At 46.5% G+C, this 12,186-nt stretch overlaps 1 protein-coding gene across 1 annotated transcript in view; it reads right to left on the reverse strand.

Moving 5' to 3' along the window:
* LRFN2 (leucine rich repeat and fibronectin type III domain containing 2) overlaps window positions 1-12,186 on the reverse strand; it is a 171,514-nt gene that overhangs the window by 128,740 nt on the left and 30,588 nt on the right. The gene's annotated exons all lie outside the window — the stretch shown is intronic.

The following is a 12,186-nucleotide window of genomic DNA, read 5'->3' on the forward strand; positions in this document are numbered from 1 at the left end:
AGATGGTCGAGACCCTCGAGAAACGGGGACTATGTCGAATTCCCGCCTGTATACCCTTTTCCAGTGCTTAGTACAATGCTTTGCGTACAGTAAGAGATTCATAAATGCTACTATAGTACAATCATAATGGTACTTAAGTCCTTATTGCACGCCTCACGTTGTACTGAGCAGTGGGGGAGATACTAGGAATCTGGTTGAACACAATCCCTCCGCCACATGGGGTTTACGGTCTAAATCAGGGGGAGAAGAGGTATTTAAGCCCCGTAAACTCATCTCTAGACGGCAAGCTTGCTGTGGGCAGGGAACGAGTTCAATATCTGTAAGAAGCAGTGTGGCCTAGTGGAAAGAGCAGGGGCTTGGGAGTCAGAGGACCTGGGTTCTAATCCCAATTTCACAAGTTACTTAAGTTCTCTGCACCTCGGTTCCCTCACCTGTCCAATGGGGACTAAGACTTTGAGCCCTATTTGAGGCCGGGACTGTGCTCGACCCGATTACCTTGCATCTACCTCAGTGCTTAGTACGGTCCCCGGCACACAGTTAAGCACTTAACAAATACCACAATTATCGTCACAGTGTACTCTCCCAAATGCTTAGTTTACTGCCGTACACAGAGTAATAATAATGTTGGTATTTGTTAAGCGCTTACTACGTGCAGAGCACTGTTCTAAGCGCTGGGGTAGATACAGGGGAATGAGGTTGTCCCACGTGAGGCTCACAGTCTTCATCCCCATTTTACAGATGAGGGAACTGAGGCACAGAGAAGTGAAGTGACTTGCCCACAGTCACACAGCTGACAAGGGGCAGAGTCGGGAGTAAGATCTCGGTAAATTGTGATCGATCGATCGATACTACAAATTCTGCTATTTTTATATGGGGGAAAGGCTTTGATTTCTACTCCCCAAGTGCTCTGCAGACAAGGAGGAAAAGGAGACACCCTTGCAGACAGAGGAAGCCAGGCTGAACACATAATATATCCTGAGAGTCAAGTCCAAATCAATAGTGGCAAGAAACACTTACCTCCTCCCCTTCCTGCAAGCCCAGCTGAAATACACTTAGTTTCAGGCTCTCGCAGAGGGTCTGATTACGCTACTGAACCAAACGCCTAACAGAATACGAAGCGGCACGGCCTAGTGGATACAGCATGGGCCTGGGAGTCAGAAGGACCTGGGTTCTAATTCCAGCGCCGCCACTTGCCCGCCGTGTGACCTTGGGTAAGTCACTTGGCTTCTCTGAGCTTCGGCTACCTCATCTGTAATTTATTCAAATTAATGTCTGTTTCCCTCTTTAGACTGTAAGTTCACTGTGGGCAAGGAATGTGTCTGTTCATTCTTATACTGTACTCTCCCAAATGCTTAGTACAGTTCTTTGCACACAGTAAGTGCTCAATAAATATGACTGACTGAAGAAAATGGGGATTAAGCTTGCGAACCCCATGTGGGACAGGGACTGTGTCCAACCTGATTATCTTGTATCTACCCCAGTGCTTAGAATGGTGCCTGGCTCACAGTAAGCGCTTAACAAATACCATTAAAAATAAAAAAATAGATTAAACGCACAACGCATCACGCACCCCTTTCCAGCGCCCCTCCCAACCCAGACCCGCATACGATCACAGATACATACATGCAATCCTGTGCAGTGAAGGCTGTTGCCTTCGTCTACGTATTCCTAGGATCCACCCCCGGATAATTCCGCCGGAATCCTCCCAGCCGAACGAAGAGCGGAGAGCAACGCCCGGAGGATCTAAATCTGCCGCTCCGTGGCGCATCTCAGAGTTTACTGTGATTTCCGACGCCTTTTCCGAGACATGTTTGGCTTTCAAATTAGGAAATAATAAGCAGGAAAGGAAACGGGGGAAATGGCGGAGAGTAGGGAGGTCATCGGGGGGCCGCCTGGTTCCGTGGACCATTCAAAGGCAATGGAGAGGGAGAGCCGTGCGGCAGGGAAAATGCAACATCAATAAGAGATTCATCAAGTGTCTGCAGAGCTTCTAGAGCTGCAGAGGGTGGGCTGACTAAGCTCTCAGCCCCCCCTCCTCCCTCCCCTCTGCATCACCAATCCCCTTGACCGTGTACCCCTTAAACGTTTTGATACTCACCCCTGCCCCACAGGACTTATGCCAGTGTTATAACATTGTACTATTTCTCCCATCAGCACTTTATTTTATTATCTGTCTCCCCCTGGAGAGTGTAAGTTCTTTTTTGACGGGGGTCATGTCTACCGACACCTTTGTAGTGTACTTTCACAAGCTCTTAGCACAGCGGTCTGCACACAGAAACATTGATTCATTGATTTATTAATAACAATAATGATGGCATTTGTTAAGCACTTACTATGTGCCAAGCACTGTTCTAAGCTCCGGATAATAATTATATTATTTTCATAGATAGTCTAATATACAGTCTAATCTCCCCCGATTAGACTGTGCGCCTATCAAAGGGCAGGGACCGTCTCTATCTGTTACCGATTTGTACATTCCAAGCGCTTCGTACAGTGCTCTGCACATAGTAAGCGCTCAATAAATACTATTGAATGAATGAATATTATCATTCCTATTATGGTGGTATTTGTTAAGTACCTACCACGTGTCAGGCACTGTTCTAAGCGCTGGGGTAGATACAAGATAATCAGGTCGGACATAGTCCCTCTCCCACGTAGGACTCCCAGTCTTAGTCCCCATTTTACAGATGAGGGAACTGAGGCACGGAGAAGCTAAGCGACTCGCCCAAGGTCACCCAGCAGACAAGAGGAGGAGCCGGAATTAGAACCCAGGTCCTTCTGACTTGCGGGCCTGGGCTCTATCCACTAGGCCACGTTGGTTCCCCCGGGCTAAAGACGGGCTTCTCAGGGGATCAATCTATGAATTAACTGGAATCAGGGAGGTTCCTCATTGATGCCCGGGTTTTGGGGTGGTGAGGGGTGCTCAGTCTGCCTCCATGTTTAATGTCCCCCCTCTTATTACTCCCTAAGGACCCCGAATCCAGCCTTCTTCCCCCATGGGAGCCCTGGGTGTACGATCTGATGATTTTAGCACAGTGCTTCCACAGAGTAAGCGCTTAACGAATACCACAGTTATTATTTTTAAAGGACCTTCATTCCACTTTAGCTTGGGCTTACCAAACAGGTTTCTCTGAACAGATACCACCATCACCCCACTGAGAGGTACATAGTAAATAGCTCCTTGGCAGCCAGGGGCCACGGCAATCTAAGAGGGCAAGATCTGGTGGCAATCTTGCCGTGCCTTGACTGCGCTGGCCTTCTTCTGTCCGCCCTATTCCTTCATCTGGCTGCTATCGGGTATCTGGCTCTTCCTACTTCCATCTATTTTTCTTTCCTGTCATTTGGAGAAGCATTGTGGCTTGGTGGACAGAGCACGGGCCTGGGAGTCAGAAGGACCTGGGTTCGAATCCCGGCTCTGCCAAATGTCTGCTGTGTGGCGATGGGCAAGTCACTTCACTGGGCCTCAGCTACCTCAACTGTAAAATGGGGATAAAGGGTGTGAGTCCAATGTGGGACAGGGACCGTGACCAGCCTGATTAACTTGTATCTACCCCAGGGCTTAGAAGAGTGCTTGGCACACAGTAAGTGCTTAGCAAATACTGTAATTATTGTTATTATTACAGCGCTTGGCACACAGTAAGCACTTAAATACCACATGTCTCTATCTGTTGCCGAACTGTACATTTCAAGCGCTCAGTACAGTGCTCTGCACATAGTAAGCGCTCAATAAATGCTATTGAATGAATGAACACGTAAGCTCACTGGGTCTACTAAGTGACAGTACTCTGTACACAGAAAAGCGCCTGATTGAATGATTGATTAGCATTATTAGCTGTTTTCTTAGGCTCCAGAATTTATCTAGACCTTTCCCAGATAGACCCCCCCCCCCATCCCGTCCTCATCCACCCCACTCAGCCAAGGCACTGAACCGACCCTTCCCATTTGGCTTTTCTGTCCTCAGCCAGCCAAGACCGAGCTGGGATAGGCCAGCGAGGTAAAACTGCTCCATAAAATGCAAGCGCAGACAGCTGTCAAAGCAGAATAAAAGTGGCGGCACGTTATAGGTTTGTGCAGAAGCAGCACGTCTGAAACTAATGGAGAGGCTCTTCCGGAAGAGGACAACCTGTGAGAAACTTATAAACGGAAAAGAAATAAATAAAAAAACACAACTTGGCGTTGACTTGGAGCTGCCATACCAAAACAATATTTGCTAACCAAACCATGAGACCTCACGTTTCCGGAACTAAGAATTTCCAGTCAGCTGCAGGTAAACATCTCAAACCCTACAGCTGATGTAGCTGTGCCTCTGCTCAGATCAGTCAGTCAAAATCAGTGGTATCTATTGAGCGCTTACTACGTTCAGAGCAGTTTACTAAGCGCTCGGGAGAGGACAACACAACTGAATTAGCAGGCATTACCCCTGCCCATAACGAGCTTTCAGCAGGATAGACAGGGATCTTGAATAACAAGGTTCAGGGTTGGAACGATTCCCTGAAAGAGAATTGCAACGTGAAATGCTGAAACTTTCTCCCAAGTGTCGGGTCCTTGTTTTGGAAATCGTTCTCTGTAAGAAATGGATTGCGGTGGTCCTGAGAGACAGGGGAATGGACTGAATGACATAACTGGCTCCAGAGTCTCTCTCTCATTTTCTTTTTTTCCTCCTTTCTTTTTTTTCTCTCTCTCTCTCCCCCATCCCCGGTGAATCTACGGAATCTACCCCATTCTGTGGGTTCCACATTAAGTGTGATTTGATCACCCAACCCCATAACCGACCTCAAGACAGAGAAGCAATGTGGCCTAATAATGGGTAGAGCACGGGCCTGGGAGTCAGAAAGACCTGGGTTCTAATCCTGCCTCCATTTGTCTGCACTGTAAACTTCACTTCTCTGTCCCTCAGCTAACTTATCTGGAAAATGGAGATTAAGACTGTGAGCCCTTTGCGGGACATATTAAGACTGGGAGCCCTCCGCGTGTCCAACCTGATTAACTTGACCTATGCCAGTACTTAGTACAGTGCCTGGCACATGGAAAGAGCTTAATGGATACCAATTTTTTTTTTAAAAAAGAGATATTGGAAGATGAAGTATCCTTGCCCGGACTGGGCCATAGCAATGTCCCAGAAGTTTCAAAGAATATAGGACCAGGGAGCCAGCCAAAAATGAACATAGAAAATGAACAGGCCAAGAAAGTCACAGCTTCTCTGTGCCTCTGTCAGCTCATCCGCAAAATGGGGTTTAATGATGATGGCATTTGTTAAGCGCCTACTATGTGCAAAGCACTGTTTAAGCGCTGGGCACTAAGACTGTGAGCCCTATACGGGACAGGGACTGTGTCAATCCTGATTATCTTGCATCCACCCCAGCGCCTAGTACAGTAAGTAAGCACTTAATAAATACCACACATTATTATTGTTTTGCATCTACCCCAGCGCTTAGTAGAGTGTCTGGCACATAGTAAGTGCTTAACAAATACCGCACATTATTATTATTCTCCTGCATCTACCCCAGCGCTTAGTACAGTGTCTGGAATATAGTAAGCACTTTATATATACCATTAAAAGTAAAAAAAGGTAAAGACCGTAGGAACCCAGTGCTTGTTGAAGACTCAGCTCAGGCATTAGAAGGTTCTATCCGCTCTCCGCTCCAGCTCGGCTCCCTTCCACCCATTTATCACGAGAAGCTAACCAGTTGCCGGGCTTATCGGCTTGAAACAACAATGTATCATTGGCAAATAAGGGAGAGAGAGAGAGGGAGAGTGAGTTACCTTTATTGAAAAAGAAATTGATTGAGCAATTTGTATTCGAGATCTCATGCATTAAACCCCAGACAAAGGCAATGTGCATGTTAAGCGGGCTGAGCCCTGCAGTCCAGAAAAAAGAGATGGCTTTTTCAGCCAGCTGTTAACAGGAAATGGCAGGAGACGGTGGGGGTCGGGGGGGGGGGGGGGGGGGGAGAAAGAAAACCCTCTCCAGGATTGGGGCTGCATGTTTAATGCAGTCTTGCTAATGACTGTGGCACCGTGCCTTGAGTTTCAAGTAATAATAATAATTGTGAGATTTGTTTAGCGCTCACTACTAAATAAAAATAATAAGAATGTTAGTATTTGTTACGCGCTTACTATGTGCAGAGCACTGTTCTAAGCGCTGGGGTAAATACAGGGTAATCAGGTTGTCCCACATGAGGCTCACAGTCTTAAGCCCCATTTTACAGATGAGGTAACTGAGGCACGGAGAAGTTAAGTGACTTGTCCACCACCACACAGCTGACAGGTGGCAGAGCTGGGATTAGAACACACGGCCTTCTGACTCCCAGGCTAGTGCTCTCCGCTACACCACTACGACCCAAGATATCAGATTGCGGGAGGCGGGGCTTTTAATGAAGATTGAAATCATTAATGCCACCCAGGGCGTGGGAGAAGGGTTGGTAAACCTGGGGCCGGCTGGTGGAAATGCTGACTATCTGCAAGGTGGGTTTAATTCAGAGCTAGCAGGGATCGTGTTTACCAACTCTATTATAATCATATTATATTATATATAATATCTATTATATCTGACTCATCTGTCAAATGGGGATTAAAACTGTGAACCCCACGTGGGACAACCTGATCACCTTGTATCACCCCGCACTTAGAACAGTGCTTTGCACATAGTAAGCGCTTAACAAATACCACAGTTTATTTTATTTATTTATAATGTATTACTCCAAGCCTTTAGTACAGTCCCACTCTGGCCCCACGGTAAACCTTCAGTAAATTCCACTGAAGCAGTGTGGCCTAATGGATAGAGCATGGGCTTGGGAGTCCTGACTCTGCCACTTATCCACTCTTTGACCTCGGACAAGTGACCTCACTTCTCTGTGCCTCGGTTACCTCAGCTGTAAAATGGGGATTAAGATCGTGAGCCCTCTGGGGGACATGGACTGTGTCCAACCCTGTTTCTTTGTATCTACCTCAGTGCTTCCCCTCTCAGAGTCACACCTGGAGAGTTCCCGCTACTCTAGCAGTCTCGACTCCCTCCTTTTGAGAAACAGAGGGTGGCTCAAGAATCGGGTCTGGGACTGGGACCAGGGAAAGGGTTAAAGAAAAGGCAGAGAGTTTGTTGTTTTTTAGCTGGGTCTGGTAATAATAGTAGCAATTATTGTGGTGTTTGGTAAATGCTTACCCTGTTCCAAGCACTGGGCTAAATGCTGGGGTAAATAAAAATCAATCAGATCAGACACAATTCCGGTAAAAAGTCCCTTGATATCTAAAGCACACCGAACAGCCCCGGCTGGATTGAGTAAACCTTTTACGGAATCATAAATGGTAGAACATTTGTTTAGAAAAGTCTAGGGAAGGGCCAAGTGGGATTGGTAAAAGGATTTTAATGCATACTCTCTTTGGTCTGGTGCTGATGCTTTTAGAATGATAAGATTTATATTTAATAATTGTAATTTAATTGCAACTTAATAATTACAGTTCTCTAGACCATAAGCTCCTTGTGGGCAGAGAATGTGTCTGACAACTCTGTACTTTCCCAAGTGCTTAGGACAATACTCTGCGCTGGGGTAGATGCAAGACAATAATAATAATGCGTGGCATTTGTTCAGTGCTTAGTACAATGCTCTGCACCCAGTACAGTGCTCTGCATTTGCGCGACAAATGTAATTGACTGATAATAGAGATTACCGTTGGACTCTTACCTAAAGTTCAAAGGACTTCGCGCTTTACGAACCAGGCTGCGCCTTTCTTCGTTAAATGAAAAGAAACGCCGGCGGGTCTGGTGTCGTCAGTCCTTAGGAGCTTATTTATCTCCACGGCACTGAGGAAGGGGTTGGAAAGGTCTCTGGAAATCAGATGTATTCCAGTCCAGACATGGGGTTAAAAGTATAAGGACCAGCTGAGTCCAGCGACAGTCGAGGGGTGAAGAGAAGGAATGGTGGCAAGGAATACTAGGCTACTTTAGAAGGCTCTAGCTGAGAAACAGTTCCTGAAATTGAGTGGAAGACTGGCAAAAGTCATGGGGTGTGTCAGGGAATAGCAAGCAGTATAGGAGGAGTATTTATTGGACACTCAATACACTGCACTCGGGGCTTGGTAACTACAAATCAAAGAAGCGGTCAAGACCCATAGGTGCACCTGTATACGGGTATATATATCTTTATCCAAGCTAAAGAGATAGAGATAGATAAAGATCAGTCATACTTATTGAACCCTTTACTGTACGCAGAGCACCGTACTAAGTGCTTGAGAGAGTACAATGCACCAGAGTTGGTAGACGGATTCACTGCCAACAGCAAGGTTACAGTAAAGAGGAAGAGACAGACATTAATATAAGTAAATGAATTATGGGTTCATAATTAACGGCTCCGTGGAAAAAGCACAGGCTTGGGAATCGGAAGTCGTGGGTTCTAATCCCGGCTCCACCACTTGTCATCGATGTGACTTTGGGCAAGTTTCTTCTCTGTGCCTCAATTACCTCATCTGTAAAATGGGGATTAAGCCCCTCATGGGACAACCTGATAACCTTGTATCTATCCCAGCACTTAGAACAGTGCTTGGCACACAGTAAGCACTTAACAATACCATCATTATTATTATTACATGGCTGCTGTGGAGCTGAGGGTGGTATGAATAACATGTGACACAGAAGGGAGTGGGAGAAGAGGAAATGAGGCCTTAGTCGGGGAAAACCTCCTGGAGGAGATATGATTTTAATAAGGCTTTGAAGGTAGGGAGAATGCTCATCTGTCACATACAAATCAATCAATGGCATATATTGAGCACTCACTATGTGCTCAGCACTGTACTAAGTGCTTGGGACGTTACAATCCAAAGGAATTAGCAGACACATCCCCTGCCCAAAATGAGCTTATGGTCTAGGGGGGGAGACAGACATTATTATGAATAAAAGAGGGGGAAGGAGTTCCAGGACAGAAGCAGGATGTGTTTGATGGGTGGGTGGCAAGATAGATGAACTGTAAGATAAGCTAGAGATAAGAATGATCACTCTAAGTGATGGGGAGGGGAGAGGTGCAATGACCCGGACGCTGTCCCAAACTATTTACCCCTTCTCTAAGTCCGACAATCTACTTAGGGAACCACGGCTCCTTACTGGGACACCAAGCCTGACAAATAGATTTTACTTTCCACTCTTTTTGCTCCTAAAACCAAAGCCAAGGAATTAGGAAATATTTCCCCCCCCCCTCTCTCTCTCCTTCTCCTCCTTCACTTTCTTCTCTTCCCCTCTCTCCCTCCCTCTCTCCCTTTCTCTCCTTTTTCTCTATCACTCTCTCATCTGTCACTTTCTCCCTCCCCCTTCCTTTCTCTTTTTCTCTATCACTCTCCCACTCTCATCTGTCTCTCTCAGTCTCTTTCACTTTACTCGTCTCTCCCTCATCTGAATCTCTATCACTCTCTCCCTTCTTCCCTTTCTCTCTTTCTCTATCACTCTCTCCCTCTCTCCTTATGTGTGTCTCTTTCTCTCTTCTGTCACTCTCCTCTCCCTTCTCACTCTTTATCTCTATCATTCTCTCCCCCCTTCTGTCTCCCTTTCTCTTTATCTCTCTCCCTCTCTATTGGTATGCCCCTCTCTCCCTCTGTCTCTTTTTCTCTCTATCACTCTTTCTCCACCTCCCTCTCTCCCTTTCCCTCTCCTTCTCTCTCGCTCTCAGGATCTCTCTTTCTCTCACGGCAGGATCCCTGCACACTGCCGCAGTCCTGCAATCTAACAACCCTTCGAAAATCTGGCTCCTCATCTAAAGCCGAATGAGAGACTTGTCCTCTTCCCTTCCTCCCTCCACAGCTCCAGGAGAATTCCTGGACCAGTGAGCTCCGATAGCCCAGGGAAATACCCTCTGGATCAGCCAGACACAAGCGTGACGCTCCCTGAATTTTTTAGTTTCTGCTCAGTCTCCAAGGAGCGTAAAGTCATGTACAAAGAAATACTGAAGAACAACAGAATCAGCAATCCAGTTTTTCATCTCTCAGACAAGGCTGAATGTAGGAGATGGGGGAATGGGAATCTGGTCTGCTGATATCACTAGGGACTCCAACCTGGGGCTGTGATTTTTTATTATTATGGAATTTAAGCACTTACTATGTATTCATTCATTCAGTCGAATCTATCAAGCGCTTACTGTGTGCAGAGCACTGTACTAAGTGCTTGGAAAGTACAAATTCTGTTCTGAATGCTGGGGTAGTTACAAGTTCTCTCTCCTACTGACACTGTGAGCCCAATATGGGACTGGGACTCTGTCTGACCTGATTATCGGGTATCTACCCCAGTGCTTAGAAGAGTGCTTGACACATAGAGCTTAACAAATGCCTAAAACAAACAAACCTAGTGAATGACCAACAGATAGCATAGTTTTAGCTGTGCTATTTATCAAGCACTGTACAAAGCACTAGGGTAGGTACAAGGTAATCAGATGAGGAAACTGAGGCACAGAGAAGTGAAGTGACTTGTCCAAGATCACCCGGCAGGCAAGTGGAGGAGCAGGAATCAGAAACCAAGGTCCTCTGACTCCCAGGCCCGTGTTCTTCCCGCTAGGTCACGCTGCTTTTATGATGATGTCACCTGCTCCAATCCTCTGACTTTGGGGATAAAATTGTCCACTTTTCACATTAAGACCTCAAGAAAATGAGAGACTGCTTTGAGTGAAAACATTCTTTTGAATGCCTAATGTAAATGCAACCTAATCATAACCATCATCCGGTTAATTGCAGGGGCATGCAAGTTTCCATTAAAACCATTCAACCGGTCAATCGAGGGTATTTATCGAGCGCTTACTGTGTGTGAAGCACTGTACCAAATCTGTGGGAGAATTCAATAGAGTACATAGCTTAGATTTCTCTCTCCAGGCACTGCAGTGTTTACCTTGCTTAAGTAGGGCCTTATCCTTACCTCGCTTTGAAGTATTTTGACTGACTTCTTTAGGATGGTTCAATCTCTTTTCAATTCTGCCTTACTGCAGGTAACTGAGATCCACCCTCCTGGTGGTCTCTGCTGCCCCAAGCTCTGTCACTGGGGCTGTAAGAATGATGAGGGTATTTGGGCTTCTGCGTATCAATCCCCTCCTTCCGCCAACCCTGGAGGGAGCTGGGATCCCAAAAGGGAGGTCTATTTCCTGCTGCTCGGATTTAGCAGGCTTGGAATCTGCTCCCAATCCGATCCATTAGGGCTTGTATCTCTGAAGGATTATGAATATCCCTTCAGATGATTGGAACATCTATCATTTCTGGAGTTAATGCCTGTCTGTCCCTCAGAAGAGAGCTCTACTGCAGGGAAAGTTACCAGGGAGTGGGAAATCAATCAGCCAATCCATCAATCAATCATATTTTTTGAGCGCTTACGCTCTGCAGAGAACTGTACTAAGCGCTTGGGAGAGTACAGTAGAAAGCTACAGAATAGAAACAGTGCTCTGCACACAGAAAGCGCTCAATAAATACGATCAATGAACAGTCGGTAGACATGTTCCTTGTCCACAACAGGTTTACAGTCTAGAGCAGAAGACAGACATCAGTAGAAATAAATAAATTACAGTTATGAACATAAGTTCATAAGCAGCATGAAGCAGCGTGGCTCAGTGGAAAGAGCGTGGTCATGAGTTCGAATCCCAGCTCTGCCGCTTGTCCGCTGTGTGACTGTGGACAGGTCACTTCACTTCTCTGTGCCTCAGTTACCTCATCTGTAAAATGGGGATGAAGACCGTGAGCCCCAGGTGGGACAACCTGATTCCCCCGTGTCTACCCCAGCGCTTAGAACAGTGCTCGGCACATAGTAAGTGCTTAACAAATACCAACATTATTATAAGTTCTGTGGGGCTGGGGGGAGGGGGAGGTAAACGTTGCAAATCCAAGTCCAAGAGCTGGAACCTGCCTCAGTGTTAGGCAGAACGCAAACATGGGCTTCTTTCTTCCCATGGTCTTTATGGGAATTTAGGAACATTCCGCTTTCTTCTGCCAAACCCAGCTGTTCTGGGCAAAGGGGGGACGCCGGGAGGGTGCGGTGATGGGTGATTGAGGCTGGGCACTTGCCAGCAGGCTGGCATGGATTTAACCCACAGCGGAATGAAAGAACGAATGAATGAGTGAAAATGAGATGTGACAAAGCGGCAGCGAATCTGGTTCTCCAGAAGTCTTCCAGATGCCCAGCAGGCCTCGGAGATTCGGGGTCAGTAGCCAGGCGGAGAAATGACCAGGACAATC

The sequence above is a fragment of the Ornithorhynchus anatinus genome, chromosome 19 (genome assembly GCF_004115215.2).
Source record: "Ornithorhynchus anatinus isolate Pmale09 chromosome 19, mOrnAna1.pri.v4, whole genome shotgun sequence".
Lineage (NCBI taxonomy): Eukaryota > Metazoa > Chordata > Mammalia > Monotremata > Ornithorhynchidae > Ornithorhynchus > Ornithorhynchus anatinus.